Raw genomic sequence first — 6,257 nt, forward strand, 5'->3', positions numbered from 1 at the left:
TTTAGGTGGACAGTTGAATTCATGGTTGCATTTATCACAGCAAGTCTTCCAGCTCCTGAAGCAGCATAACAGTTTGTTTCTGTTTCTTGTGATGTCTATACCCACCACATCAGGGAGGACAGCTTTGTATGAAAATTCTAATTAAATAAAGCAGGCTTCACTACACCTCTTACTTGCTCATCTGGTTGGATTGGTACAAGTTAGTCTGTTTCACTTTTTACAGGTAAATGCATCTAATATAACTGCAACCAAGTCCACCTGCTTCCATTTTAAGTCCTGATTTCATATTCATAGAATTGACAGAACAAGCTTTAGGCCATCTCAATATATTACCATACATAAACCTACCTTGCATTATTGCCACATGTCAAACGTATGCAGATGGGCTTGTTTTTATGCTCTCCGCCGACGCTTCCCAGACGTGGAGCTGCTGGGATGACACGCTTTAAAGCGGCCAGTAAGGCTGAACATGCCAGAGGGGTCATCTTTCCATGCGAGCCAGCCAGATAAGCAGCTGGTGAAAATGTATGCATGCTTAAGCATTACATAAACGCTACCTTTTACTGTATCGAATAGACACTGTAAGATCATTAAATTGCATTTAACCTAGACCTCACTGACAGTATAATGAAAATATAAATGCAATTATTCTTTCTTCAAATTAAATACTAGAGCAGCAACTGAGTAACTGTTTACAACCTAATGAACCCAATTACAGCACATGTTAATTCAACAGCCACTATTAGTGATGCTACTCTGCTGGAACGTGAAAGATTTATGCTTGTCGTTGCTTGCATGAATGCAAAGTTCACTGCTTTTACGATTTGGGCAGGAAAGTTGTGGCAGTCGGGAAGGCCAACATGTGCTAAAAACTACAGAAGAGGCAGGTCCCATCATACCTTCTTTTAAGACATACACTTTTGCTACTCAAGTGCACGCAGACATCAGCTCTCGGACAGTTGCTGACATGTCAACAATTGAAACGTTCACAGCAGCTACGATGGTGGATAATGAGCATTGAAAACTACAGACAATGCCTGGCAAAGCTTAACGTGTGTCCTAAAATAATACACAATATCCAAATGGATTTACAAGTCCGTAATAAAAGACAATGAACACTTGAAGCCCTGATTCACAGGTAGCTGTGGCCAATACATTGTGGGGCGACCTTCATAAAAGTAGCACCATAGCTTTATATTGCCACTGCTCTTTTTACTGGTCTGACTGACTTACATTTGTTTAAAGCCCCTTTATACAAAAGTGGCTTTTTAATGTTGTTCTCACAATAATGCGTGTCCCTAGAGCCTATTTATGAGCACCAAACATGAGAAAAAGCATGATGTTGCTCTTAAAATGTGAGTGTAATGTTAGCACTGTAGCTCACATAGCTAGTGATGCTAACATTAGTGCCCTCCTGTCGCACGCTTTAATGTTGTATACGATATACTGTACTGTATTGTCCATCCATCCATCCATCCATTCATTTTCTATACCGATTCATCCTCATTAGGGTCGCGGGGGCATGCTGGAGCCTATCCCAGCTGACTTCGGGCGATACTGTATTGTATGGTATCCATTACGTTAAACAAGCGCAGAGTGACAGTGTAAAGTCATCCCTCATTTATCCCCGTGATAAGTGAATTGCATTCCATTCCGTATTTCTTTTTTAATAAATTGAATATTTTCGTAGTTACAGCATAGAAAACCTATTTAAGACCTTCTAAATAAGATGTTTTACACCATTAGAGCCCTCTAGATATAAAATAGCACCACCCTATTCACATTTACACTTTTATTAACCAATATAGTAGACATAATAATACCAAATAAGTAGGTCTGTCAAAGTTAAAGTAAATGTAAGGCATTATTCCCCTGTTTTTATTACTGTTTCATTACATTTTTGTATTTAACCCTAATTATTCCTGTCCTTCATGTGTTGTGTGAACAGTGTGATTTAGGAGTTCAATGACGTATAATTTTGTTATGTAATTACAGTGTAAAAATGGAACTCGGACGTAACCCGATGACCATCTGCACTGTATAATGAGCGGGAACAAATATTGAACAGAAATGGACAAAGAAAAGGGTATTTTGAATGGTAAATTTGGCTTCAAAGCCCTGGAAGATGGTTCTCTCGACAAGACCAAAGTTACTTACTTGTATCTACTGTCGCTGTGAAGTGAGCTGTCACGGAGTACTGCCAGAGAAGTCGGAAGGTACTGAAGCACTGCCGGTATTTTTATTGTCATTTGTACAGTGGTACCTTGGGATACGAGTGAGTATTTTTTAATGCGAGCTGTCTCTCAGCTGATTTTTTTCTTTGAACTGCGAGCTAAAATTTGGGTTAGGAGCTGCTAGTTACCAGCAGGCATAGCCGAGGACAGCTATTTGGGGGCTTGTGTCAATGTGACCATGGCTGAAGACGAGAATGGATTTAAATAGCATGAGCAGCGCGCTAGCTAGTCACCCGGAAAATTTGTCGACATATCAGCAAAACATACGTAGATTATGACAACCTAATTATCTTATTTATTATGTGTTGTGTAAAACTACGACAGGAACAACATCAAACGAAAATCACTTAATCAATACAGAGACACCATCCACCAGTACTAACCTGGTGTTTGTTTTTGAGAGAGGTGCGCTGCACAAATATGCAAATTACCACTCAATAACATCATCAAATGTTACCTTTATGTATTCTAACATAGTATCAGTATCATTATGGCTCATATTTCCAAAACGTATATACCTTTGCATAAAATTTGATGTAGTTATTTACAAATTATTTCATTTATTTTTTATCATTGCACCAGTGGCCCGGTGGTTGAGGACTCCTGTCGCACAGCATGCTTGGGGATATGATGTGCGCTTTTACACATGTGAAAATACTTTAAGAATGCCACTTTTACAGAATTGGCTATTTTATAATGTAAGATTAAAGTCTACATCAACAAACCGTTGAATCGTATCAAATCGTTCTGTTTTTAAAATATATCATTTTTGAATCATGACTTAACCCGTGTATCCAGATGTGCTGCTTCCTGAGTCCGTTCACCACTTAATCTTTGCCGCAGGGGAACAGTGAATCAGGAGGAGATCTTTTTTTTTTTTTTTTTTTTTTTTTTTTTTTTTTTCCCCCTGTCCTGTCCAGCCTTTAAAGCAGATAGAATTGTATACCTAAATGCCGTCAAGTGCTCAACAGATTTACTCTGCCAGAGAGAAGTGTGATATACACTTCCCCTGTCATACAAAATTTATTCGACCTTGATGCTTGTTATAAAGCAAATTTGGAGCGCCCGGACCGGAGCAGGAGGGGACAGAGAAGAAGAGAAAAGGAAACCAACAACATAATAACACCCTGGATAACTCAGTGAGTAATGTGGGGAAGTACGTATGTACTGTGAGTGTGCATATGTACAGGTATCTCTGTATGTAAGGAAGACTTCATATATATATAAAGGTGCAGGAATGTGTGGGCGTGTGATTGTCACTGAGAGTGCATGAAAGGAAAAGGGCCGCCTTCCACCTCCCAGAGAGCCCCGCCCCAAATAGCAAGGCCGGGCCCCGGCCGCCAGAAGGCCACCAGGCCCATAGGGGCAGGCAGCACAAAGAACAGTGCCCCAAGAGCCAGCCCAGAGAGCCCCCCCCCCCCCGGGAAGACCAGTAAGGGGCCGAAGAGAGGTAATCCCAGCCAAGGACAGGGCGCCAGCGGGCCGGAGGACTGCCAACCCCCGAGACCAGCGAGAGATCACACCCCACAAAGGCAGACGGGTACCGGGGGCCACAAACCGGCAGGCCCAGAGACGCCTCCACAGCTGGAAAGAAGCCCGCCCGCGCCGGAAGCGCCAATTCCCCCCCACCGCCACCCCCACCCCCAGGGAGCGGAGCCCGGCCCGCCCCGGGCCAACCCCCGCCCGACCCCCGACACAGGGCCGCCCCGCCAAGGGATGCAGGAGGCACACCCTCCACCCACCCGGCGGAGGCACGGGCGGCAGAGATGTATCGCCCAGCACCTGACCCCACGGAGCAAACCCCTGTATGCCCCCCCCCCAAATAAATAACTAAAATAAATAAATAAATAAAAAAACACACACGCACGCACATACACACTCCTACGCACCCACACACACGCACATAAACACTCCTACGCACAAACACACCCCTATGCGCACGCTCATACACACTCTTACTTACTCAAGCGCGCACACACACACACACACACACACACACACACACACACACACACACACACACAGTGGTCGACTGCCCGACACCCGGAAGCCCCACCCTATCCCCCGTTGGTAACCCAAGGAGCAGCGGAGCCGGGGACCCCGGGGTCCCAGACATACGATTCAGAACCCAGGGGCGGAGAGCGCAGACTGCCGGGGAGCAGGAAGACACCCGGCCACACCCCCCCAGCGGTAGGACGCCGCCAGCGAGGCAGACAGGGGAGTCAGCGAGGAGGAGAGCGGGAAACCGAGCAGGCAGGCGGGAAAACGGGCGAGCAGCCAGGCGAACCACCACACAGCGCCAACCGAGACCCGCGGGCCAGCAAACCCCGAAGAGAGAGCGGGAGCACCACACCCCAAGCCGCAGGGAGGCCAAGCACCAGCGCCGAGAAGGCGAGACCAGCAGCCGACCAGCCGACGGCCCCCACATACCACCAGAAGCCAGACCAGCCACATGCCACCAGAGCCGACAGCGCACCACCCGCGCACCGGAGCCCCACCCCCGACAAGCCCACAGACAGACCGGGGGAGGCGAGGACACAGACAGCGGCCCGGCAGCGCACAAAGCGCAACGGCGACAGACGCCCAAGCGCCCGGCAGAGCACGACCCCCCCCAGCGAGCCCGGCCCCAGGGCACCCGCCCCCCCACCCCCACCCCGCCACCCAGGCCCACAGTACCCGCAAGCATGACCAAGCCCCAACCCACCAGCTGGCCCGGCGCCCCAGCAGCCGCCACAGCGCAGCAACCACCGGCCGCCGCGACAGCACACGGGCCACCCGAAGCACCAGCACCGCCCCCCGAAGACCGCCGAACCCGCCCCAAGAGCGCAGAGGCGCCCGCGGCACGTGTCAGTCCAGGGGGGGCACCGCAAGCCGCCCCCCCCGGCGCAAGCCCCGGCATCAACAGGCCCCAGAGGGCCACCCCAGGGAAGGGCAGGCGAACCAGACAAGGGCACCCCACAGGCCAGGCCGCCCCGGGCGAGCCACCGCGACGGCCAGGCCCCCGGCCACACCGCCGACCCTGGCGGGCAGACGCCGAGGTGCACGAGGCACCCCAATCCAGCCCGCCCCACCCGTGTATGTGATAAGGTGTGATAGTGTCTATGATGCAATTAAAAAAAATAAATAAATAAATAAAATAAAATAAAAGAGGATGGTGTATCTGTGTGCATGTATATGGAGTGTATGTGGATGATAGCTAATGATGCAATTAAAATCGGGGGACAGCTGCCGCTCGGAGGGCCCCTCACCTGGCCAGCCCCCCCAAACCCTAAGTGTCTACTCTGCGATTAAAATTGGGGGGCAACAGGTCAGTGGCACAGCAGGAGCAAAGGAGCCCCGCAAGGCAGCTCCCCTCCCCAATCACGCCCGACCGTAGGCCACCCCCCAATGTCCTATATATATGTGAGGTGGTGCAGTGGCACAGGAAGGACGGGGGCCCCACACCCCAACGCCGCCCAAACCGAGCAGGGGGGGGACCAAGGACACATGACCGACCGGCCGCCCACCACAGCCCAGGCTCGGGCGTGCCGCAGGACACACCACAGGCCCTACCCGGCCCGCCAGGATGCCCAGTCCGGCCCACCCAACCCCCCAGAGGCGATACCCCCAGTGCCCCCCAACACCGGAGCCCCACCGGAGGTAGCGTTCACAGCGCCACCCCCAAACCGCCAAACACCACGGACAAGCCACACGCCCCCAAGGCAGATCCGACCGCCACCAGGACAGCGGGAGCCGCGCCCACGCGCCCCCCGCATACCACCACGGCCGGCAAGGGAGCAACACCACGACGACCACAAGAGCACCGGACCCCACATAGAGCGGAGCACGGCCGCACCCACGAAGCACGCAGGCCAGAGGCGCCAGGGAGGGACAGAGAAGCAAGCACCGCACGACCGGGCCCGCGAGAGGAGCGGCCCCCGCCCGGCGCCCAAGCAGATGCCCCCGCCCGCCCCGCCCACCGCCACGCCACAGACCGGCCACCGCCCCACCCCCCGCCCATCCACCAACACGCCAAGGGGGAAA

The sequence above is a fragment of the Dunckerocampus dactyliophorus genome, chromosome 8, assembly GCF_027744805.1.
Source record: "Dunckerocampus dactyliophorus isolate RoL2022-P2 chromosome 8, RoL_Ddac_1.1, whole genome shotgun sequence".
Taxonomy (NCBI): Eukaryota; Metazoa; Chordata; class Actinopteri; order Syngnathiformes; family Syngnathidae; genus Dunckerocampus; species Dunckerocampus dactyliophorus.